At 35.3% G+C, this 27,965-nt stretch overlaps 1 pseudogene; it reads left to right on the forward strand.

Moving 5' to 3' along the window:
* The window catches only part of LOC18595838, a 52,808-nt pseudogene extending 26,485 nt beyond the window's left edge, over positions 1-26,323 (forward strand).

Here is a 27,965-nt window from a genome sequence, read left to right on the forward strand (position 1 = left end):
TTTTGTATAGACAAACTTAATGTAAATTATTAGAATACATGTTGTAGACATTGCATGTAAATTTTTAAGGAGTAATGCCAGTACGAGTTGGCAATGTATATCACTATTTTGATTCAAAAGTATGAAATATGACTTAGCGATATTTGATGGAATGATGAGTAGGATAAATCGATAGGCTTGCTTGGGCTTAATAGACTACGTTTATTAGGCCCTTGTGCCGGTCATGGCTCGAAAATTTGGTTCGTGACAATATTTTATCTTTTAATATTAAATATTATTTAATTATAATAAAAGGTTTAATTATCTTCTAATATAAAATATTATTAAATTATAATAAAAATATGTTTGTATTTTGGTGAAAATATTATTTAATTATAGTAAAAGTTATTTTGATTTTATTGCTCAGAATATTTTTATCTTTTAACAAAATAAATTCTTTAATTTTAATAAAGAGCATTTATTTCTCATCAAAGTTTTTTTTTTAATTGAAAAATCTTTAAATTTTAATAAAGGGTATTTTTATCATTTACCCATTATTCCTTAACCATTCTTAAAATTATTCCTGCCAACCAAATAATGGAATAAGTAATAATAGCAATTTCTATCCTATTCCATTCCCATGAACCAATCTACATAATAGCTATTCTTCCTCTATTTTATTCCCTTGAAATGGCTATTCTATTCCTATTCTATTCTTTCCAGTGAACCAAGCATGCCATAATTGACTCTTTAACATTTGGGTGGTCATGATGTATTGTTATATGTTGCTCATGATCTATAAATATAAATTAGTTATCAAATTGATATTTGATTAGGATTTTTATTTATTACCAATATGTTAGAAGCCTAATGGGTCACACATGTTAAGTGACATGGCTGGGATTAAATAAAGATAATTAATTAAGTTGGACTTAATTAGGATAAACCAAAATAAAGTGAGAAATTAATTAAGATCGCAGAGATTTAATTAAATTAAAATACAACTGCTGTATTTAGGGTTACATCATAATTTGGCTATATAAATATATTATGTTAGCAAACTAAAAATCTAAACTTACAACCACTTCTCAACCATTTCATAAATAAGAAAAGAAAAATAGTTTTCTTTGTCTAACAAAAATAATATTCAGCAAGAACTTTTAGTCTTTTTGTTTTAGAAACAAAACTTGCTAGCACTAGTTAAAATCTTGCCTTTGAGAAGGTCTTATTTGATCACTATATGGATTATTGTTAAAGGCCAAAAACTTGGGTGGCTGAAGATCTGACAAATCCTAAAGGTAAAGAAGCAAAGATTTCAGTTGTAGTATTTTAGATAGGCTTATTCTCTTTTCAAGTTTTTGTTCGATCACAAGCCTTTTGGATTTAATTGGCTCTTGATTATGATATCTAGTGCAAGGTATGTAACTCTTAAAATTATGATTGTTCATAATTAATTTGAAAGTTACATGAAAAACATAAATATTGATCTTATCGGATTCAACTATTTCTCTGATTAAATACTATTTTATTTTTCTGTTGCGTTATATTTTTTAATTTCTTTATTATTTTCATGTTTGAGTATGACGTCGAATCTTAGCAGAATAAGCATAATAAAAGAAGTGTTGACCCATTCATCAATATTACATGAGTAATAAAAGAAATGAAACAACCTCATAACTTCATCCTTCACAGTTTTCTATTGATTTTTGAAAAGATTCAAACTATACTCGTTAGGCCTTGATGCTTTATTGTCATCACAACTATATATGGCCTCCCAAGCTCTTCTTATGAGAAAAGTCTCCAAAATTCTCCTAAAGTGCTTACAAAATGGCATAAAGTTGCATTCCATATCCTTCAAAGTTGCCACCTTTTTGTAACCATAAAGCAACTCATAACACCTAGCCACCTTATTCGTAATAGTTGTTAGACTTTCTACCGTTGTTTCCTGAACAACTAACTTTTCATTCAAATTGCTCTTTCTTCTTGCTGATGCAATATCATGAAAAAATTTTGTATTCTTATCTCCCTTAAGAATCCATTTCTCTTTAGAATTCTATTGCCACCTCTTTAGAGGTAGAGCTAGCTAACTTTTGTCAGGGGGTTAAAGACAGAAGAATAAGGGTTAAAACTTTTAAAAACTAATATGTTGAACATAACCAACAATTAAAAGATTACTAATAGAAAATAATTTTATATAACATGTAAATCAAGGAAAGAAAGACTTACAATAGTCTTTTAAGAAAGTTGCACATGACCATGGTTCCTTGATTCAAATGCATTAATTATTGATAATGTACTAAAAAACATCAATTTTTTATAGTTGAGTCTTAAACGTTTTGATTCACATTGCTCTTATTCATGAGTTGAAGCATTGAAGCGTGGACAATTTGCATATTTTCTTTTAAAGAATTTGTCAATTGTTTTCAACTTACTCATACCTTAATCAAACCTGAAAACAAATTAATGTGGTTAACATCTAATGTTCTTATTTTATTTCTATTTAAACTTACAGTACTAAATGTAAAACTATAATGTATATAAATTGTTAAATACGATATAAAGGATTACTAATTTCTTCTTATATAATTAGGATTGTTTAAAGACTATATATTCAATATAATTTCCTTTCAACTAAATATAAAATATAAACCACATTAAAAAGATATAGTTAAGATAATTTTCTCTTACATAATCAAGATTAATAAATAAATGATACCTTGATGAAATTTTAAGTAACAATGCAATACTATAACTTATATTTGAAAAGTACATAATAATCTATTAATTTTTAAAGATTAAAATCATAGAAAAAAAAATTCACGTGATAGAAAGAAGAAGAACATGACAAGTAGAAGATAGAACCCACACATGACATAATAAAAAAGAAAGAAAAAGAATATGGTTGATGATTCATAGAAATTTGGAGAAGAAAATCTATAAAAGCTTAGAACATATGAGTAAATAGAATAGAAATGAAAAAAAATAAATATAAATTAAAGTAATAATATAAATTGAAAGAAGAAAATTAAAAGAAACTTTAAAATTAGGTGAGACATGTGGGATCATTTTGTTATTCTTTATTTATATTAATTATTAAAAAAAATTATTTTTAAAGGGTCATTAAAAAAATATGTAAAAAATTTAAAATTTTTTTTGTGATATAAAAAAATCTTTTAAAATTTTAGGAGGTCATGACAAAGGAGGATTCGCCCCTGCACCTCTCAGTTTTATCTAAAAACCATAACTCTACCTTCATCTTGGAATTCTCCATTCTAACTAACTCATGCTTTGCCCCTTCTTGTATAATGACTATTTTATTTGAATTTCATCCTCAAGGTTTGCAATTTTCTACTAGATATTACCATAACTCAGTTGTTGTCGTTTATTAGTAACTGGTTTGAGAGATATTGACCTATGTCAATTACCACCATTTCCAGCACCCCCAACTTACTCTCTTCCCAAGCTACCTTGAAGATTTCTCAGAAACTTTTCTGGTCAAGTCAATAAATTAAAGATTTTAAGGGCCTAAGTGTCACGACCCGAAACTCCCATCGAGCCCGTGACAACAGCCGTGATGTCCCGATAGACATTCATTACCCGGAATGCCAATCGAAACCTCGCAAGGCTTAACATTAGTTTTCTTGCTTCCCTTGAGTATTAGTTACTAAAATCATGTTTTAAAGTGATATGAACCAATTTCAATTCAAAAACAGTCAAAGAGAAATTACAACTACACAGGGGTATTTTGGTCATTTTTTCTCAAAAATCTCGAAACCAATTAAAAATGTAGTATGCGAGTGAAAAACACATATTTCATAATCAAAAACAAGTTTAGATGTCTAAAACATTCATTTAAAGTGAAACTATATCTATTTGAATATAATAAAAATATTCAATAAAATATTCTATTTTCTTATAAAACAATATTTATAGAGTTATCGGTAAATAATTTTTGTAGCGTAAAAGCTAAATAAATTCATACATACTGTAATACAGATAACCAAAGCATAAGATTTAATTTACAGTGACATGTGGGCCCATGAACGACCAAAAGTATCAAAAGCGATAAACCTACAGTTTTTGATGATGCAAGTCCAACTGTAGCCCTCAACGAAATGAGCTATTTATTGACTATCCTGAGCCTGAAATGGGTGGAAAGGAGGGCGGTGAGATTATATAATCCCAGTGAGTAAACAAATACCATCTAAAATATCTAAAGCTGAGTAAATGGAGACAGATTAAAATATATCATCATACTGTAATTCATCACCTTTCAACTCATTTCAACCAAATAAAATCAATTCATATAAATCGAGTAATCAACATGGCTTATGAATTTCTTAAAAGCTTTGGCTCGTGCCAAAATCATTCTCATACTCGGTTGTCAGGGATACCTTAGCCTGAGGCTATCCCAACCGAGTCCACCAAAGCTGTTAAAAAGTCATGTACGCATAAATCATGTTTTTATTTTGAAAACATAGCCGTTCCTTGGCATTGGCTGAGTTCACCCTCACGTAGTGGTTTGGCGTGAAGTGAACTCTAAAGTTGTACCTCGAGAGTTACCCTACACACCTCTCCGACCGAGGTAAGAATATAACAGGATTACGTGCCTCTCAAAAAGGCTGGTCCACAGAACCTGCCCACTGCAGCAAGCTAAACCCACCATACAATAAAATTTGCGATAGCATGACATGGCAATTATTTTATTTTATAGCCTCTCAAGGCAAATCAACAGTTCATATATTTTTAGCACATTTACCAATTCAACCATTCATGCCAATATTATCATAAGCCATTCAATTCAAACCATGATTTATAACACAACAATTAGTCTCCAATTACTCCATTTTCAAAACCATCTTTCAATTTCAAGACAATTTTATAAAATCATTTCATTTAATCACATTTTGCTTATAAAACATAAAGATTTACCATTTAAACTCATTTTTCTATCAAATCACAAAAACGAATAAAAACTACTTTAGATAATTAAGACGATAATAAGGTTACTCACTGTAATGGAAATCGAGTTCCGAGTACTCCAATTCTTGATCCTCGGGTACTATCTCTTTACTTTTGCCAGAATGCTTACCACCTAGACATAATGCAAAATAAGCCATTTACTACATTTGTGCTAAATTGTTATAAAACCAATTCAGGCTTTATCCTAATACATGAAATGGGATGTAAATTGTTCGGATTATCTTCTAAACACAATGTTCTACACAAATTCAATTGTGTACCTAAATAAAACGGTATTGGCCTAATTCGATCTATCACTCAATTAATTGGCCAATATGTCCAATTCAACTCCAATAATTCCATTTTTCTTCCAATTCTCCATATAATCAAACACAAGTTAAATAACTTGAAATATGGCAAAATCATCTTCACATTTTCTCTTGGGAATTTCGGCCATGGTGGGTGCATCAACACTATGATTTTTCCTACCTGATTTTCTCACCATAATTCATCTTTTCCTAACCAATTCACTTGAAATAAAATCAAAATCATCATCAATATTCCACATGGAGAATTCAGCCAATGAGGGTTATGGAAGAACATGAATTTTTCTTACTTGATTTTCAGGCTACACATCATCAATCAACTAAAAACACTAGAATATCTTAAAATCTAACAAAAACAACCATCAAAATATCTCTCTAAGTGTTCGGCCAGCAAGAGATTCATCATGATTTCATGTGATTCAACCATGAAAAATAAGAAAAAATGCTTAAGAAAGAGAGATCTCAAGCTTAATTGAAAAAAATCTTACCCTTTTCACTTGTTTCCTTGAATTTTCACACTTTTCCCTTGAATTTTTCCATCTAGGGTTTTTGTTCTTCCTTTTCTTCCTTTGCTCTTACTTTGGCCGGCCATAAGAATGAATGTGGAAGAGTTCAAATTGGCTTTATAAAGGAAAATATTAAATGGACAAAAATTTGTCATGTGTCACCATTCCACCACTTAAATTTCCTTAATTATCCATAATAATAATGAGTGAAATTCATGTGCTGGACAAGTGTTGGGTGGTGAAAAATTACAATTTTACCCCTAAGGTGGCAAAATGACTATTTTGCCCTTTATGCTCGAAAAATGTCAGAATTAAAATTCTTCACTTCTCAAACTCAAATTATACTCCAAATGATCAATCTTAGTCAAAAATTTCATCCAACACTCACATCTTAACCTCGGATGGCAAAATAACCATTTTGCCCCTAGGTCATAAAAGTTTCAATTTGACTCCAAATAGGTCCTCGAACTCCAAATCACCATTTTTAGTCATTCTGAGGTTTTAAAATTCTCAATTTCATCTTAAAATCTCTATTTGGACTAGTTCGAGGCTTAATTCAACTTAATTGTACCATTTGGTACATTGGTGTCTTTTAACGATTTTCAAGGTACCTAAGTAAGCAAACATACATTCTTATGTAGGAATGGTATAATCAACATATTGTATAGCTAGGCTTGACACTAGGGCTCCTATAATCACCCTCAACAGAAAACTCTACATCCACTTGTAGACACCCATTCAAAATCAACCAAAAATAAAAATAAAAATAATAAAAAAAAAGAGGAAAAAAAAAAAACAAGGAAAAGACTGAACGTGTACTCAGCCACCCCCTCTCTGGTCCGTCATTACGGGGCACTTAAGGCCCCTAGAAAGTAGCTGAATTTTGGGGAATAGTTACCTCCGACAATTGGCCATCATTTATGCCAGAGCCTTGTGAAATCATGCTCAGAAGAGCATGATTTCATCGCTGGATTGTCGAAATTTTGACAATCTAGCTCTTAAAAGGGGGCCTCGGACATATTTGAAAAAAATCCACAACAATAAAAAAGATACATACAAGAAAACATATGCAAAAAAAAAAGGGAAAAGCACGGGCATTTGTTTTTTAGAGTTTGTTGGTTTGGGTTTTTAGGGAGATTTTGATTTTTAGGGAGGGGTTTTGGCTTTGGGCAAGTGGCAAAGGAGTGAGTTTTCTCTTGGGGTTGGTGTCGTCAGTTGAGCTTGGAGAGAAGAAAGGGGAGCGGTGTTTGTAGAAAGGAGAAAGAGGAGAAATTTCTGGTCAAGGGAAAAAGAGAGGTTGACAGAGAAAGAGAGAGAGGCCGAAGAAGAAAGAGGAGAGAGAGATCGGTGAGATGAGAGAGAAAGAACAATGGTGAGGGAGAAAGTTGGAGAAGGAAATCAATAGGGCATAAGCAGCTGAAGAAAGAGGAATGCAGAGTGCAAAATAGAAAGTCAAAAAAAAGGAGAAGAAAAAAAATAAAAACAAAAAAAAGAAACAAAAAGAAAAAAGGAAGAGAGCTGCCGTTTCAAAGGAGAAAAACTTTTCCTCTTGGGCCTCCAACGGTACAATTGGTAGGAGAGGCTTGGTGGGCTATACACAGATTGTTTGGGTCATTATTAGAACCCAAGTCAAGTAAAAATCCAACCTTTTTCTTTATGGATGCATTATGGGTTATGTTGTTTAGATTTGGCCCAATTTATTGGGTTGAATATGTAATTAATTGACATAAAATTAAGCTAAATTACCTAGTATAGTGTCCTAAGATATATTTTAGATAATATTTTAAAGTATGAAAATTAGTGTAAACAAAAAATATAAAGGTCAATGTTAATAGTAAAAATAGTAAAAAATGTTTAAATAAAAGAAAATATTCATAGTATAAATATATTTGGATACTTGTAAGTATAATAAAACATATGAAAAGAAAAAATGAAATGATTATTTTGAGTGGTCCAATGATGGAACCCCGCTTAAAAAAGGCAAAGAGTTGTCTATTTTGAGTGGATTTCTTAGGTCCGGAGTTTGAGACAGATTTTCACCGAAGCGTCAAGATAAATCTGAACCCTATACTCCAATACCCATTAACTCAAAATATTGTTATTAAAAAATAATATACATTAGAATACAATAATTAAATAATAATAATAAATATATAAACAAGGATATAAATCACCTTAAATTATTAAACATATTATTCTATGAATTATGAACCAATTAATAAATGCGGTAATGTAGGTATCATAATTTTATCTTGTCATAGCATGCCACGTTTATCTCGATAATGAGGCAAAATTTTCGATGATGGGATTTCCCCGAAAAGCTTGTAGAGACGAGTTTTTCTCGAGATATCCCTAGGTGAGGAAAACTTCAAGACTTTACCAAAGGTTGGTATAGTCTACAAATGATTTTTTGATAAAAGATTGTCGACCTTATCCTTTAAAATGGAATAAATCACAACATCATTTTATGATTGCATCATGTGCATATGTAAACCGAATAAAAGATTTAGTCAGCTAACATAACAAAGAATTAATTAATAAGCAAGGATTAAGAAAACATAGGAATAAAGTCAAAGTAGGCTACAATAGGATAACTTAAGATTAAATGGTACCGTTCATAGAACAGGCGTCACGGAGGTGGTAACGCTTCTCCGTGGGTAATCGCACTCCCGAACCCATCTCTAAAAATCGTAGACCAGTTCTCATTTTTTTGACGGATCTAAAATTAATTTAAGAATTTGTCGATTAGAACCGAGTTAATAGGTGGCCAATCGCACCTACATAAAAAAAGATTGGTGGCGACTCCTAATTACTCGATTTTCGCCCGTGTCTAGCGGTCAGGTTCTTAGACCCACACGTTACGACAGTTTAGAGACTTCGCTGGGGACTAAAGAGAGTCGAGTCATTAATTAATCGTAAGTTATCCTAGGCCTTAAATAATTTAATGTTTTTCTTAATTCTGGGCATTTACGTTTTCTATTATTTGTTGCATTTATTATTGTGATAATTGTTATTGCCATTTAATAATTGCAGGGAATTTAGGATAGAGGGATGTGAGATCATTGATAAAAAATCGAGATATTCCTTCACACACACACGACACATTTTGCATTCATGTATAAGCCTTCTACCCGAGCTTTGTCCTTAATTAGGAGAGGGTTAAGTAGCTATGCTCTCGTGAGGTGATAACCTTTGCATGGGCTAGTGAAGACTCTCACTTAGATCAAACTCAGTCTGTTTGAAGCTTGTAATGGGTGAGGATTTGGGTGCCTTACTAGTCCGTGTGGACGACAGTGAGGAGCGATTGGGAACCTTTAGCTCTATTTTCAACCCAAACTTAGCATGTAAAATACCGAGAGTTGCCTTTGCCTAGGTAGAACTTCGACCGTGAGAGAATAACCTCTAATTAGGTGCACATGAAAGAATGCTCATATTCCCCCTACCTTAAATTTCTCTCCGCAAAATAATGAAGGGCTCGCATATCCATGTTATTAATTAATTTAGAATTACTCTTGATTTTTCTTGTATATATAACTTAAACTTGTTGCCATTTTGCATATGCATATTTTCATCATACTTTTGCATATAGGAAAAGTATTTGTCACTTGACAACTATTGACAGAGTAGCTCCAATTGCATCCATGGAGTCATCATGGCAACCTTCAAGCTACGACAAAATATATGAAGTGACTTAGCACATGGCAAGTGCCCAACAAAGTGAAGGGGATTGCTTGGCAAAAGATCACATTTCACTGCTACCTGATAGAGTCCACCTCGACCTAAAACAGAATGACTTCACAGATTTGCTTGACATATGGGAAAGGTGGGGGGCCATGACTCGAGCAAATTTCGATAAGAGTATGGCCACATAGCCCGACTCTTGAGGGTCCATATTGATGAACAGTTGTTGAAGGCCATTGTGCAATTGTGGGATCCGTCGTATAGGTGTTTTGTTTTCAATGAGGTGGATATGGTCCCAACAATAGAAGAGTACTCAGCTCTCCTTCAAATTGATCTTGAAAATTCGAATAAAATATATTGGAGAGGACAAAAGACCATACACAAGCAAAAGTTAGCCAAGATGATGGGTATTACCCCGAGGGAAGTTAACCAAAACCTAAGGAAAAAGGGGGACAATGAATGTATCCCATGAAGTTTTCTACGTAGCTATATCATGAAGCATCGAGACCCCGAGCAAAGATAGCTTGTGATGGCCTTAGGAATTTATGGGCTAGTGATTTTTCCCAAAGTTTTGGGGCATATAGAGGTCGAAATTATAGATTTCTTTGAGCAAGTTATCAACAAGGCCAACCCTTCACCTTCTATTCTAGTAGAAACTCTCAGATCACTAAACTATTGTCGGAGAAAGGGGGAAGGACGATTTGTGGGATGCGCACAACTTTTTGCCATTTGAATATTAAGTCACTTTGAGTGCAAGGTTGAGAGGTTCAAGAAGCCATTTCATCCGCAAAGCACCCCTATCAAAGAATTTTGTGAGAGTGAATGGCCTAAAATAGGACTAAAGAGCAATGAATCTCTAAGTTTTGGAAACTCATGAGCGTGGAAGTAACATGGAGAGCTCCTTGGATGCCTCATCGCTCGGTCTTGTACAAATGCGATATGAACCTTGTGTGCCGATAATGGGGCCATGGGGAGCAATCAGCTACGCCCCAATCATGGTGAGAAGACAGTTTGGGTCAGAGCAGTTTGTGCCGATGACACACCGACTTAACACTTTGGAGTTTGCCTATGGAGAGCCAGGTTTTCTGAAAAGGATTAAGGGAATTACGCAAGCTTGGAAGAAAACTAGCTGAGTCGACTAAGGGAGGTACACTGATGAAGTAACTACTAGATATCAGGTATGGCATGCTTGACGAGTTAAGGATGTGGTATACTCGAAAGAAGATGCACCTCGTGGCTCAATTGATTCGGAACCTCGAGATGCTTTCTCAAAAGTGAGTTGGCTCAAAAAATGTCTGAAGCTGAAAATGCTAACTGGAAACAACGATACGAAGATCTCCAAAAAAAGGTGTCAGAAGATGAATATGGAAGCGGCCGAACAAAGAAGGAAATTTTGAAAAATAGAACGTGATTGGGAAAAGAAGTATGAGAGCCTGAATAACAAGTTTTCTGCCACAACCAATGAACTTCGAAGGGAAATACAAGTGAGAGAAAGTTGAGGTAATGAGCTTCAAGCGTACAATGATGGTTTAAAAAACCAAGTGTAGTTCTAGCAAGAATTCGTTCAATTGCTAAGACAAGAGTACGAAGAGCTTAACGGGGTTATGGGAACTTATCAACGAGAGTATGATCGCTTCAAGCAAGAAAACACTCGGATTTGAGAGTGGGGTGAATCCTACAAACAAGCTTACATGGAGAAACATGACCAAATGGATTACTTGCTTAGGCAAATGAGGGAGGTGGCTTACAAGGCAAGGAAGACAGACGTATTAAGGAGCCAGGTTTTTCGACTGGGAAACAAGAGCAATAGTTGATTAAGCATCTTGATGAATTGTATAACCATTACAATAAAATTGGCTAATATTTATAGATATAAAAGATGACTCCTGAATTGTAACCAAAGACAATATCTTATGCAATGGATTGCTTTGTTGTTGGGTGTTATGTTACAAGTACTTTTAGTACATGATCATTCATTTATACATGCATAAACCCCATTCCATGATAATAAGTGTTTTCGCCTATAAATAAAGATTATGGGTGCATTTTTTTTCATCTCGTTCATGCACTAAAAATGCATCTAATTCATGTTTATGATTTAAAAATAAGGATTCCAAGATAGACCGACAACCTAAAATCGATGACCAGCGTGTTCATAATACACGTCAATGAGTAAGAATCATGGAAGAAGAACAAAGGGAGCGAATGGATAGAATGAAAAAATCTCAAGAAGAAATGAGCGAGCAGTTAGCAAAGATGATGGAATTGATGTTGAGTTTGAGTAAAGGAAAAAGAGTAGCAAAAAAGTCAGCTTCGCCAGAAAACCCACTGGCACAAGACACTGGAAACTCAAGGGATGATCCACCTTATCCCCTAGGGTTCACTCCACCACACGCCGAGACTTTTCCAAGGGTCCACCCTCAGGTGACGCCATCTGGTTATTACAATATGCTACCCCTGATAAGCCATCAACCAACTCATGGGCAATTTGGATTGAATTTTGGGACAAATCCTGCTGAACCTATACACGTCCCAGATTTAGACTATCCAAAAGAGCAAGAGAAATTAAGAAAGGATTCATCACAAGTAGGAGAAAATGAAAAGGTCTGAAAAAAGTATGATCTATTGGAAGAGCGCCTTCGCACTGTGGAATGAGTGGATAGGTTCGGAACCATGGATACAGTTGAGTTATGCTTGGTTCCCGATGTGGTAATCCCTCCCAAATTTAAGGTGCTAGAGTTTGAAAAATACGATGGGACAAAATGCCCAAAGACAGATATTACCATGTACTGCCGGAAGATGGCTGCACATTCACATGATGATAAGTTGTTAATTCATTTTTTTCAAGACAGCTTAACTGGATCGACAACCAGATGGTATGTGAAACTTGATCGGAGTCACATCAAAACTTGGAAGGATTTGGCTAGAGCCTTCATGGCACAATACAAACATGTTGCTGAATTAGCCCCTCATCGCTTATCACTTCAGACCGTGGAAAAGAAGGCTGGTGAGAGTTTCAAGGAATATGCCCAAAGATGGAGAGATATAGCAGCACAAGTCCAACCACCCTTAACAGATAAAGAGATGATTGTATTGTTTTTAAATATGCTCAAGGCACCTTTCTATGAACGATTGATTGGCAACGCCACCAAAAATTTTGTAGATTTAGTCCTTTCAGGGGAGATAATTGAAGGGGCAATCAAGAATGGAAAAATCGAAGGGAACGAAACCCCTAGCTCGAAAAAAGGGACCACATTCAAGAAAAAGGAAGCGGATGTACAAGCAGTTGCTTATACCGACCCACAAACCCATAATTTCAACTCTTACCATCCATATCCTCCATATCCACCTTCCTATCCATGTATAGGCAACGTTGCCCAGAATCCCTATGTCTATCAACTTGCTCTATAACTAGTCTTTCAAACCAATGCCCTCCAACAAACACCAGCATCGAAACCCACATCTTCGACCGACAACTCTAGTAACACTCAGAAGGGATCCAAAACCACTCAAGGAAAAACCCAGTTTGATCCTATCCCAATTTCTTACACTACTTTATTACTGCAGTTGATTGAAAATCGACTCTTTGCCCGTATCCTGATAGAACCACTTAAACCTCATTTTCCAAAGTGGTACGACCAGAATGCACAATGTGATTATCATTTTGGGGTTCAAGGGCACTCTACAGAAAATCGCACTGCCTTAAAACATAAAGTCCAAGCACTCATTAGGGCAGGACTTTTAAATTTTGCTAACAAAAAACATTTCAAATGTCGACGAGAATCCCTTGCCTAACCATGGAAGGTTGACAGTGAACGCCATACATGAAGGGATGACTCAAAGGGTAAAAAGAAGTGTCAATGAGATTCAAACGTCAATGGATAGAGTGTTTGAAGCATTATTCAAAATAAATGTCATCACTCCAGAATTAGTAGACACAAAGGAATTGGGGCAGGATCTCACTCATTTCTGTAAATTCCATATGGGGGTCGTTGGACATTCCATTCAAAATTGTGATGACTTTCATCGTAAGTTGCAAGAGTTGATGGATTTGTCAATAATCGAGTTTTATGTAGAAGGCGAAGAGGATTTGGTTGGAACCATAAATGAGGAGCCCTTAACTGAAGTGGCATCAAATTCATCCGGCTTAGACAAACCTAAACCTCTCACCATCTTTTATGAAAAAAACAGAAGTCCGATGAATGATACATCCACTACTGTTGTCATAAATGGTATCACCATTGAAATTCCCAACTCGTTCCCTTACAAGAGTGAGAAGGCTATTCCTTGGAATTACGAATGCAACATTTTAGGTACAACCCCCTTACTTCCCAAGCATCTTCTGCAGATCTAACTGGCGTGGGAGGTATAACGCTAAGTGGACGATGTTATTCTCATGAGATAATAAAAAAAGTTGAAAAAGGAAAGTCCAAACAGGGAGAAGATCCAAAAGAAGCAAGTACCTTTCTTAAGGACCAAACCATTGAACTTGTAGTTGCTCTAAGCAACGAGGTTAAAAGGCTTGTCACGGAGAAAGAAGCGGGCGAATTTCTCAAATTTATCAAGCACAGTGAATATAGTGTAGTGGAGCAATTGACAAGAATGCCCGCTCGCATTTCGCTGTTATCCTTACTCTTGAATTTGGAAGCACACAGGAATGCGCTACTAAAAGTCTTGAATCAAGCTTACATGGCTCATGACATATCGATGGAAAAGTTGGACCATATAGTGGGAAACATCACAGTGCGGAACTTTATTGCCTTTAATGATGAACAAATTCTGTCGGGAGGCCGAGGGAATAAAAAGGCTCTCCACATAACCATCAGATGCAAGGACCATGCCATACCCAGAGTATTGATTGACAATGGTTCGACCTTGAATGTCATGCCTCGTTCAACATTAGCAAGGTTGCCGATCGATATGACTTACATGAGGGCTAGTCACATGATAGTGAGAGCATTTGATGGAACTAAAAGAGAAGTGATAGGTGATATAGAAATGCTAGTGAAGATCGGTCCCTGCATGTTTGATGTCCAATTTCAGGTGATGGACATATTCCCATCTTATAACTGTCTATTAGGACACCCGTGGATTCATATGGCAGGAGTTGTACTGTCTTTTCTACATCAAAAGGTAAAATTCATAATTGAAGGCCAATTGATAAGCATATCTGCGAAAGAATATATACTAGCCATCTAATCCTCATCCACTCCCTATGTAGAAGCGGCGGAAGAAGTCCCTGAATGCTCATTCAAATCTTTTGAATTTGTTAATGCTACTTATGTGGGAGAAGGTGCAGTGATACCAACTTCTCGCTTGTCAGCAGCAACTAAAATAGAGGTTAAACAAACAGTGGGAAGAGGATGCTGTGCTGGTCTAGGGCTAGGGAAGAATTTACAAGGAATTAACCGTCTTCTGATTCCGATCAAGAATGAGGAAAAGTTTGGTTTGGGGTACAAACCTACCAAAGAAGAGAGAAAGAAATTGGTAGCCCAAAAGAAATTTAAGAGGATGGTTCAGCTCGAGGGAAAGAAAGAATAATTAGAGAAAAGGACAATTCTGTACCTGTATGAGACTTTTCGCTCCGTAGGTTACATTCACCCCAAAGCACCAACAAAGGGTAATCGGGTTCTGCAGATGTTTGATGAGCTATCAATCCATATGATCAAAGATGAAGAACCTAACGAGAAGGTCCCTGTGGTGTATCCAATACTGCTTGGAGAGGAACTAATCAATTGGACAACCACGGAGTTGCCCGTCATCTTTAAGTTTTGGAAACGTAATAAACGATTTTACCTAAATGCTTATGCCTAAGGGCGTTAGGAGTAATTTCTTGTTTAAGTATGGCTTTCTATTACCTTAATCATTTAAATAAATGACAAAGCATGATGTGTTTCATAATTTGTCAACCTTTTCGCATATTTCCTTTTCATTTATTTTTAGCCAATAAATACTTGCCTATACACGTGTCCAATTTTACCTATTTGCAGGTCTTTAAATAATGAACACGAAGACAATCTAGAGAACAATTTGAATTTTGATTTCGAGAAAGTTTCGAATGTTGATGAATTGAAAAATACAGAGGAAGTGGATGACTATGACTTACCCCTTGATTTGTCGAGATTGTTGGAACAGGAGGAAAGGGAGATTTTATCTCATTAGGAACTCACAGAAATGATTAACCTGGGAAATTGGGAAAAGAGGAAAGAAGTTAAGATTGGTACCTCGCTATCACTTGGTGAACGGTAGAAGTTAGAAGAATTGTTTCGTGAGTATATGGATGTGTTTGCTTGGTCATATCAAGACATGTCGGGTCTTAATACTGACATTGTTGTACACAAGTTACCTTTGAGACCGGATTGTAAGCCGATTAAACAGAAATTAAGAAGGATGATGCCAGATATGTTGCTGAAGATTAAAGAAGAAGTAAAAAAACAATTTGATGCTGGGTTTTTGGAGGTGGCTAAGTATCCTGAATGGGTAGGTAATATAGTCCCAGTTCCTAAGAAGGGTGGAAAAGTTTGAATGTGTGTTAATTATAAGGACTTAAACAGAGCGAGTCCGAAGGATAGCTTCCCTTTGCCACATATCGATACTCTTGTAGACAATACATCAAAACATGCTTTATTCTCATTTATGGATGGTTTTTCTAGATACAATCAGATTAAGATGGCACCCAAAGACATGGAAAAAACAACGTTTGTAACCATGTGGGGAACGTTTTGTTACAAAGTAATGCCATTTGGACTGAAGAATGCAGGTGCCACCTACCAAAGGGCAATGGTAACTTTATTCCATGATATGATGCATAAGGAGATAGAGGTGTATGTGGATGACATTATTGCAAAACTTGTACGGAAAGAGATCATACTGTTAATCTCAAGAAATTGTTCGAGAGATTGCGAAAATTTCAGCTTAAGTTGAATCTTGCAAAATGTACTTTTGGTGTTACTTCTGGGAAATTGTTGGGATTCGTAGTAAGTGAAAAAGGAATTGAAGTGGACCTAGATAAAATACAAGCTATTCAAGAGTTGCCAACTCCTAAAACGAAAAAAGAAGTGAGAGGATTTTTAGGGAGGTTAAACTGCATTGCTAGATTTATATCCCAACTCACCCTCAAATGTGATCCAATCTTCAAGCTACTTCGAAAACGAGACCCAGAAGAGTGGAATGAAGAATGTCAGATAGCTTTTGATAAAATCAAAGAGTATCTTACAAATCCACCGGTGTTGGTACCACCAACGATAGGAAAACCTCTTATTTTGTATCTAACTGTGAACAAGAATTCCATGGGATGTGTACTGAGGCAACATGATGAAACTGGAAAGAAAGAACAGGCCATATACTACCTGAGCAAGAAATTCACGGAGTATGAGTCCAAATACTCTGCGCTCGAAGAGATGTGTCATGCACTAGCGTGGACCGCCCAAAGGCTCCGGCAATTTATGTTGTATCATACAACATGGTTGGTGACAAAATTGGATCCCATCAAGTATATTTTTGAAAAACCTTTCTTGTTTGGAAGAATTGCATGATGGCAAGTTCTACTGTCTGAATATGATATTGTGTATGTGTCCCAAAAGTCAATCAAAGGGAGCGTCATTGCTGATTTCCTTGCAGATCGAGCTGTTGAGGATTATGAATCTGTAATTTTCAATTTTTCAGATAAAGATTTGATGGCCATCTTGCACATAGAAAAAGAAGGTCCCAACAAACTTAATTTCTAGAAAATGTATTTTGATGGGGCGTCCAATGCTTTGGGGCATGGAATTGGAGCAGTGGTGATTTCTCTAAATGGAAAGTATTATCCAGCTACGGCAAGGTTGAATTTTGACTGTACTAATAATATGGTAGAGTATGAGGCGTTGGTGATGGGTTTACAAGTAGCAATCGACATGAAGGCTGACACGATAGAAGTTTACGAAGATTTAACTTTAGTGATATTCCAAATGAGAGGTGAAGGGGAAACTAGGGATTCTAAACTAGTTCCATACCAAAAGCTAGTTGTAGAATTAAGTAAACAATTCAAGAAAATTAGCTTCAATCATTTGCCTCGAGAAGAAAACCAGATTGCTGATGCTCTAGCCACTCTAGCAGCAATGTTCAAAATAAATAACGGGGTTGACATCCGTCCTTTTAATTTGGAAATTCGGGGGGTTTCTGCACATTGTATGAATGTTGAAGAAGAACTTGACGGCAAACCATGGTACTATGATATCATGCAATACAGTAAGGATCAGGTGTATCTTGAGAATGCCATAGAGAATGACAAGAGATTACTCAGAAGGTTAACAATGGGTATTTTCCTCAATGGGGAAATACTGTACAAAAGAAACCCATACCAAATTCTCCTCAGATGTGTGGATGCAGCCGAAGCTAATAAGATAATTGAATAAGTCCATGAGGGTTCATGGGGAGCTCATGCTAGTGGACATATGTTAGCTAGACAAATTATGAGGGCTGGATACTATTGGTTGACACTAGAAGCAGATTGTATAAATTTTGCTCAAAAGTGCCACAAATGCCAAATCTATGCTGATAAAATCCACGCTCCACCATCTCCATTACACGTTTTCATGGCGCCTTGGCCTTTTTCAATATGGGGGATGGATGTGACTGGGCTCATTACTCCAAAAGCTTCTAATGGACATCGATTTATATTGGTGGCCATTGATCACTTCATAAAATGGGTAGAAGCATCTTCCTATGCTAATGTGACGTAAAAAGTGGTGTGCAGGTTCATCAAAAAGGAGATAATATGTCGGTGTGGGTTTCCAGAAAGGATCATTACTGATAATGCAAGCAAATTGAACGATACAATGGTAAGGGAGGTTTGTGCTAAATTCAAGATCAAGCATCACAACTCAATAACTTACCGTCACAAGATGAATGGAGCGGTAAAGGCGGCCAATAAGAACATCAAGAGGATTATTAAAAAAATGACTGAAGTTTATAAAGATTGGCATGAGAAACTTCCTTTTGCTTTGCACGCATATCAAACTTCTATGCGTACCTCCATAGGAGCAACTCCATACTCATTAGTATATGGTACAGAAGTAGTTTTACCTGTTGAAGTAGAAATCTCATCATTGAGGGTGTTAATGGAGACAAAGTTGGAAGAAGCTAAATTGGTCCACTCTCGCCAAGAGCAGCTAAATTTGATTGAAGAAAAGAGGCTTACCGCCTTATGTCATGGTCAAATGTATCAATGGCAGATGATACAGGCATATGAGAAAAAAAGATCATCCTAGGCAGTTTCGAGAAGGAGAGTTGGTTCTCAAGAGAATACTCCTTAATCAAACTAATTTTCGGGGAAAGTGGATGCCAAATTGGGAAGGACTATATGTGGCAAAGAAGGCTTTTTTGGGAGGAGCTTTAATTTTGGCTGACATGGACAGGGAAGATCTACTTAATCCGATAAATGCGGATGTAGTGAAGAAGTACTATGCTTAAAAACATAAAAAAAAAAATAAAAAGAAAAACAAAATTATATAAATAAAAAAGGAGGAGGGTTTGTGTTGAAAACCTAAAAAGGGCAACTCGTATCCAAAGGAGGAGGCTCACGCTGAAAATCCGAAAAGGGCTGTTTGAGGTCAAAAGGCAGGAATTTGGATTGAAATTGTCAGCCCAAGTGGAGTACAAGAAGTGAGGTAAAAATACACTATGAATGGAGCTCCACAATCTCACAAAACAAGGGGAGTTATAAAGTTTGCAACCTACATATTTGCTCAAGGCATCAATCAAAGACGATTCTTGAAGTTGAAAATCAGATTGTTTTCTCTAAATGGTCCGAATGTTCATTACTTAAAGAGATCTAATGTTTGCTCTGTAAATTCTCTTTTCCTTGACTTATTTGAACTATCATATATGAAACTCTCCTTTTCTTGTTTATTTCAACCTCTTTATTCTTTACCATCCCATAATTTCACATAATGATTGTCATATGATGACTAGTAAAATAAAGAAACTAATTAAGCAAGAAATTACACTCGTTGTTCAACAAAAGACTTAATGATGAGGAAAAGGAATGGCAGAGCTTTAAACCTGAGCAAAAGTCAAATGTCAAAAAGAGATGGTGCTTAGGGAAATGCGGAGTTACCTAAAGTAACTAGAAAGAAAGTAAACAAGTAAAGATGATCGAAAGCTACAGTGAAAAATTGGATGAGGCAGGAGAAAGGTTTTGAAACCTTAATGAATCATAAACATGAAAGCATTCTATTATTTCAATCATGCATACATGCCCAGCCATGCATATGGTTATTTTCAAAACAAGAAACCAAAATTAATTCAATATCCCAAGCTTCGAAAGTAGGAATCCACCTGACCTAAAATGTTGAGGTCGTAAAACTTTGATAGAAGGATTTGAATTTTTCATTGTGAAGTTGACATTAGATTTTTTAAATCGAACCTGTTGTAAGATAGGTCGAGTCTAGATCAAGTTTAGAAACTTCAGTTTTTAAATCAAACCTGTTGTGAGATTGGTCGAGCTTAGATCAAGTCTAGGAATTTCAATCTTTTAATCGAACCTGTTTTGAGATAGGCCGAGCCTAGATTAAGTCTAGGAATTTCAATTTTTAAATCGAACCTGTTTTAAGATAGGTCGAGCCTAGATCAAGTCTAGGAATGTCAATTTTTTTTTAATCGAACCTGTTTTGAGATAGGTCGAGCCTAGATTAAGTCTAGGAATTTCAATTTTTAAATCGAAATTGTTTTAAGATAGGTAGAGCCTAGATCAAGTCTAGGAATGTTAATTTTTTTTAAAAATCGTATCTATTTTAAGATAGGTCGAGCCTAGATCAAGTCTAGGAATTTCAATTCTTAAATCGAACTTGTCATGAGATAGGTTGTACCTAAATCAAGCTTAGAAATTTCATTTTTTTTCAAACCCTGGTCAGGTCTAGGGATTTCATTTTCAAACTTGTTTCAAAATAGGTTAATCCTAGATTGAACTGCTCAAATCAAACTTGCCTCAAGATAAGTCGAATGAGGTGTCTACATCTTTGCACTATTCTTGATTCTAAAAAACGTGCAAAGAGGGGCAATTGTAGACACCAATTCAAAATCAACCAAAAATAAAAATAAAAAATAAAAAAAGGAAAGAAAAGAAAACAGGGAGAAGACTGAGCGTGTACTCAGCTCCCCCTCTTCGGTTCGTCATTACGGGGCACTTAAGGTCCCTGGAAAGCAGCCGAATTTTGGGGAATAGTTATCTCCCGCAATTAGCCCCCATTTATGCCGGAGCCTTGTGAAATCATGCTCAAAAGAGCATGATTTCATCGCTGGATTGTTGAAATTTTTGGACAATCCAACTCTTAAAAGGGGGCCTCGGACATATTTGAAAAAAATCCACAACAATAAAAAAAATACATACAAAAAAAGATATGCAAAAAAAAAAAGGGAAAAGCACAGGCGTTTGTTTTTTAGAGTTTGTTGGTTTGGGTTTTTAAGGAGATTTTATTTTTAGGGAGGGGTTTTGGCTTTGGGCAAGCGGCAAAGGAGTGAGTTTTCTCTTGGGGTTGGTGTCGCCGGTTGAGCTTGGAGAGAAGAGAGAGGAGCTATGTCGGTAGAAAGGAGAAAGAGGAGAAATTTTTGGTCAAGGGAAAGAGAGAGGCCGACGGAGAAAGAGAAAGAGGAGAGAGAGATCGGTGAGATGAGAGAGAGAGAACAATGGTGAGGGAGGAAGCTGGACAAGGAAAACAATAGGGGCATAAGCGGCGGAAGAAAGAAGAACGGAGAGTGCAAAATAGAAAGTCAAAAAAAAAGAGAAGAAAAAAAAACAAAAACAAAAAAAGAAACAAAAAGGAAAAAGGAAGAAAGCTGTCGTTTCAAAGGAGAAAAGCTTTTCCTCTTGGGCCTCCAACGGTACAATTGGCAGGAGAGGCTTGGTGGGCTGTACACAGATTGTTTGGGTCATTATTAGAACCCAAGTCAGGTAAAAATCTAACCCTTTTCTTTATGGATGCATTATGGGTTATGTTGTTTAGATTTGGCTCAATTTATTGGGTTGAATATGTAATTATATGAGATAAAATTAAGTTAAATTACCTAGTATAGTGTCCTAAGATATATTTTAGATAATATTTTAAAGTATGAAAATTAGTGTAAACAAAAAATATAAAGGTCAATGTTAATAGTAAAAATAGTAAAAAATGTTTAAATAAAAGGAAATATTCATAGTATAAATATATTTAGATATTTGTAAGTATAATAAAGCATATGAAAAGGAAAAATGAAATGATTATTTTGAGTGGTCCAATGATGGAACCCCACTTAAAAAGGGCAAAGAGTTGTCTCTTTTGAGTGGATTTCTTAGGTCCGGAGTTTGAGACGGATTTTCACCGAAGCGTCATGATAAATTCGAACCCTATACTCCAATACCCATTAACTCAAAATATCGTTATTAAAAAATAATATACATTAGAATAAAATAATTAAAAAATAATAATAAATATATAAACAAGGCAATAAATCACCTTAAATTATTAAACATATTATTCTACGAATTATGAACCAATTAATAAACGCGGTCATGTAGGTATCATCATTTTATCTTGTCATAGCATGCCACGTTTATCTCGATAATGAGGCGGAAATTTCGATGATGGGATTTCCTCTGAAAGCTTGTAGAGACGAGTTTTTCTCGGGATATCCCTAGGTGAGGAAAACTTCAGGACTTCACCAAAGCGTTGGGATAGTCTACGAATGATTTTTTGATAAAAGATTGTCGACTTCATCCTTTAAAATTGAATAAATCACAACATCATTTTATGATTGCATCATGTGTATACGTAAAACCGAATAAAAGATTCAGTCAACTAACATAACAAAGAATTAATTAATAAGCAAGGATTAAGGAAACATAGGAATAAAGTCAAAGTAGGCTACAATAGGATAACTTAAGATTAAATGGTACTGTTTATAGAACGGGCGTCACGGAGGTGTTAACCCTTCTCCGTGCGTAACCGTACTCCCGAACAAATCTTTAAAAATCGTAGACCAGTTCTCGTTTTTTCGACGAATCTAAAATTAATTTAAGAATTCTTCGATTAGAACCTAGTTAATAGGTGACCAATCGCACCTACATAAAAAAAGATTGGTGGCGACTCTTAGTTACTCTATTTTCACCCGCGTCTAGCGGTCGGGTTCTCGGACCCGCATGTTGCGACACCACTAAAAACTTATCGAGTCGACCAAATGATGCATCGACCTTGTTGTTTTACTGTGTATATTTGCTTCATCTCAAAGGAAGATCCCCAAATCCCACCTCATTAATAAAATCTACGAAGTAATTAATGATGACTCGTTTTAAATCCACCCTACCCTTTCTTTCATTTTTGTCATAACATTAAAATCCCCTCCAAGAACCAAGGGATATCAATATCATGAATAATCCCAACTAATTCATCCCATAGCTCTTTTCTTTTGTGCTCATCATTTGGTGCGTAAGCCGCACCTTTTGTTCCAATTTTTCAAAATACCAATAAGCAAAAAAAGTAATTTTTTCCCATAATATTGGCCTCGAAACAAACAAAAAAAAAAATTGTCATAAACTAATCAACCCCTTTGACGTACTATCAGTTTGAGCATACTGGCCTTTCATATCATTTTTCCCTCCAGAGAATTAATCACTCTACAGATTCACGTGCTTTAATTTTGTCTCTTGGAAGAGAACCAAATTAAGTTTTACCTTAAACATCAAATTCATCATTGAATTTCTCTTTTCCTGTTACCTAGATCCTTCCATGTAAGAACATCATATCCTGGTAAGCGGAAGACAACTCTAACAATTAGCTGAGTCATTCCTTTTGTATCTCATTTTCCATTTTGGTGAACTTGATTATTGAGTCCTTGCGACTTTGAAAAATTAGTCCCCGTTTCGAGGCAACCTCTCAAGTATCTTCAACCTCCTTCAATATGAGTTTATTTTAGTACTCAATATCACTATCAAAGACTAAATTGTCCAATAAATGCTACACTCCTATATTTTCACCATTATGCATCTCCACAATTTCTCTGCGTAGCCTCCTTCATTTTAGTATTGTTCTCATTTTATACATTTTACAATTACTAATAGCCCGACCAAAATAAAATAAACTTCCTCATGTTTTCTTGGCTTAGACCTTGATTCTGGTGGTGATGCTCGGTGTGATTATCTAATCAGAATATTCTCCTTTCACAACTTGACGATATTTCCTGGCCCAACCTTCACCTTATGCTCCAATTTCCAAGCTTCCACCTTACCTCGCATATAAGTTTCTACCCCTTTTTTGTTACCATGTAAATCCACTGTGTGAATTAGCCTCACATGTGGCCCGGACATCTTTACCTTCCTTTCAACAATGGTTGATTTCTTCCCTATTTCTCTTCTACTGTAGTCGACCCTCTTGTATCCCCCCCACAACACCCACTCCCTCACACACCCATTAATAACTGTTCTACCCTCCTCTTACATGTGTTTATTTTTGCATTTTTTTCATTTATTTTGTTCTTCCATGGCTGTATACTTCGCCTCACCTTTACCTTAACATGAACAACATTCAATGGCTTCAAAACTCACAAGCCCTCAACTGAAACTTCTTTCCTCCCAAAACAACCACAACATTAGCTGCATCAAACCCATCTGGCCTTTTTTTAGTCAAACGTCTTAGTTCCATCAATTTTTCGCTTTATCAACCTATGGTCCATTACTAGCTCTTGCCCTAACAGCAATTTAGGGAATAAATTACAAGCCCCATTACTTAAGGCTGCAAAGTAAAGCGGACACTGTTGAATTGGGCTCAAACAATTCCAATCCATCTGTTGACTTTCACTAACACAATGTCAGCCCACCTAGTTCAACCCACCATCTTACTTTTGGTCCAAACTCGATGTCTAAAGAGTGTCCGACATCCCACGTGAATCACGTGCCCTCATATATGCTCCCGTGTTGCACTTTAGCTGCCCAGATTAACAACTTTTTTCTCCCTTGAGCTCTACTTCTTCTTACAAGTTGTCGCTAATTTGCAAGGTTGAAATCTCTTCTTTTTCACAATCAACCTCCAACTGTTTACTTTTGGAATTACCAATGTTGGAACTTCAGACCATCAGATGATCAGTTTCAAATTTGCCTACCATGGTTGACTGTATCATTCCACTAATTGAGGCCTCATTTTGCCCATTACAACTTCTGATTGAGATTCACATTCCACTGGTGTCATCCCACCACCAACACACGTTGGTGCCGTTGCTGTTTAAGGACTCGACAAACTTTTAAAATATCATCTTAGCTTTTTAAGCTTTGGCCTCAATTTCGCTCCCCTTCAATTCGACTATGGACACCATAATAGACATACATTGACCATTAACGTGTCGCTCCTTTTTTTTAGTTGCCATATCAAGCATGATGAACTTACCCCGTCATTCCCAACAGCCCTAAAATCATTCTCATGACAAAGATCGAATAGGGTATTTTCAACCTTAATCCACACTTGGATATCTCATGTTAGCTCCATCTTATCTAAACGTGTGATAAACTCAAATCACAAATCAAAAAGGTCACAATAATGATCAAGAATTTCTTTATCTCCTCCCTAGCGCCAAAGGTGATTACTACTTTCAAACTCCTAACTGTCCTAACTCAAACTCAAATTCCTTATGAAAAACACTTGTATCGCACCTCACTATGCGTAAAGCCGTTCCTTAACATGCCAACGGCACTCTTGTAAGCCCACTCCATCTCCTCGATAGGTATTAAAACGTTATACCGCATTTCCTCTAGCTTATCTCCATCACCATCTTTATCGATAGGACACCTACTTGTCCCACATCGTGCGACCATGATGAGTTGGCCATCTTTCTTGACACTTGGCTTTACCCCTGCTGATGACTCCTTGTAGGAACGTTCATTTTTTTTACTTGCATGGCTTATACTCCTACTCCCCATGGATATCTCCAATTGAGATTGACATAATGCAGTGTTACTACTCCTCAGTACAGATTCCATTATCGATATAGCATCGACAATTCTACGGTCCGCTGAATCGATGGTCCTCATAAGCTCCGACCTCTCTCTAAACCTCACGAAAGTTTTTTTAATTAACTCTTTGTCGTTTATGCAATACATGAATAATTTTTTCTCAATTCTAATAAGCAACAGTAGAATATTGTTTTAGAAAATTATGAAAACCTTATAATCATAACTAAAATATAAGAAGGTACAGACAAGAATGATGCCTACAAGCATAGAACTTTTATCTGGAATCTGAAATTCAAATAATGGAATAGATCTGATAAGGCTAGAATATTAAAAAAAAAAAACCTTTTTTACTGTCTCAAATTTCTCAGATAAACTTTCTTTTATTATATCTGATTAAGTTATTAACATGTTATTTTTATTTAATTAAATTCTTATACTAATGTGATAAAAATAAGCAATTTTAATAACTTCCCTCAAATAAAGTGCTTAATTGAGCAAAAAGAAGTGCTTTATCAACTGGTAGAATAGAAAGACTCCTTCTTGCCTTCCAATAAAAAAGTACAATTAAAATGATGAAGACTTATCTAAAAAGTTTGATGAAGTACTTAAATATTTTTTTAGTGTCTTTGCCATATAAAAATAAGTACAAAGCTTATGTTTAACATTTATGGAATGTAATAATATTGTGCTTGCAGGCATGGTTAAATGGTAGGTTGCATGCGCTTTATCATCGTGTTATGATGAGAGGAGATAAGACGAGGTACTCTTTTGGGTTGTTTTCAAACCCCAAGGCAGGGTACATAATAAAGGCCCCAAGAGAGTTGGTGGATGAAGAACATCCTTTGCTGTTTAAGCGCCATGACTTCGATGAATTCTTGCTATTCTTCCACTCAGACATTGCTCGTAAAACTTAATCTGCCTTTAAAACTTATTGCAGTGTCTAAGATTTGGTTATAATAATCTGAAGTTGATATTCTTATAATCTTGATGGTTACATTATAATATGTGGTTGAAATAAGTGTTAAATGCATATCATGAAGCTTTTATTACCAGTTAGAATATTGTGACTTGTGAGCATGAATGAATATATAGTTTTAGAATGTTGCCTTTAACAGTCTTTGAATCAATTCATCTCATGAAGTTGATAATTCTCACCAAACCTCCCTTTCTTACCAATGAGCATGAGCTTTGGCAAATAAATGTATGTATATGTGTATGTATGTATGTATACATATTTTTCAATTTTTCTTAAAAAAATTTAAAACAAAAAAAAGACAAAATAATGATATATTTGGAAACATGAATTTGGGGAAAAGCATAGTTTAAGTATGTCTGTTATACAAAGTATGACATGTGAGCATGAATATATATATAAAGAAAGTGTGTGGTGTCGTGACATGCGAGTCTAGGAATCCGATCGCTAGACATGAAATGAAGTGGCCATCAATCTTTTTCGTCAAGGTGTGATTGGCTACCTCTTTGAGTCTATGTTTTTTAAAATGTTACTTTAAGCTTAACATACGTTCATTTAAAAAAAAATAAGCTTTAGTCTATTAAACAGTGTTTAGGTTCGAGAGTACAATTATGCGTGAAAAAGGTGTTAGCACCCCAATATACCTATACAAAGAACGGTATCAATTAATTATGTGTTATCCGTACATAGCCTTAATCAGTGAGTCTTGAGTTCACATTTTCCCTTATTTATTATCCTTTTTTCTATTTTTTCACTTATTTAAATATTAGAAATTTCTCTTCGATTTTCAAAACACTTTTAGTGAAAACGTAAAAAAAATCTCCCACCTCAAGAACATTAAAAAAAAAAGCACTTATTTTCTTGAAGAAATTCCATCATTGAAATTATTTCTTGAGTTAAATCTTTCATTTTTATTTCATCTTGTTCTTCTCTCTTTCTTTGTATAATCTTTTGTATTCTTTTGTTTTTATTTTTGTGTTCTAGGTATATCGTTTTTTTATCTAGTTTTTGTTTTTTTGGAAGCATCGGTTATTGAGATTGTTGGAATGGCTTTCAAGATTTTTTTGGGTTTTAGGGTTCTATGGTTGTTGGAAGATTTTCAGATTTGCTTTCAAAAAATTTTTTGGTTGATTCCCCCTTTCTTTTTATGATTTCTGGTGTTCTTATAAAACCCTTGTGTACTTGACTTTGGTTTAAGAAGGGTAAGGTGATTATCACTCTCAATCTTAGAGTGGCTTGGAAAGGATTGGCATGGGTGTCTCAAGGCTAAACAATGAGGCAATAGCCGCTAAGTGGGCTACCATGGCAATCTGTCAAGTGGCTTTTTGTTTTAATTTTTGATTTTTTTTTAATTTTTGAAAATTTTTTCATTATTTTGGTTTATGGGCCTTTGGGCTTTAAAAATTAAAAAGGTCCAATTCAAAATCAAACCCAAATTGATTTTGGACTTCAAAAGCTCAAAATGGCTTAATTTTAATTAAATTTAGAACTAGCTTGACCCAATAACATAATGTAAATGAAAATAAAATTACTTGGACAAAATGAGCTGTCCACAACTGGCCCTCTTTATGTATTTCTGAGTA

This window comes from Theobroma cacao, chromosome 6, assembly GCF_000208745.1.
Source record: "Theobroma cacao cultivar B97-61/B2 chromosome 6, Criollo_cocoa_genome_V2, whole genome shotgun sequence".
NCBI classification, from domain to species: Eukaryota; Viridiplantae; Streptophyta; class Magnoliopsida; order Malvales; family Malvaceae; genus Theobroma; species Theobroma cacao.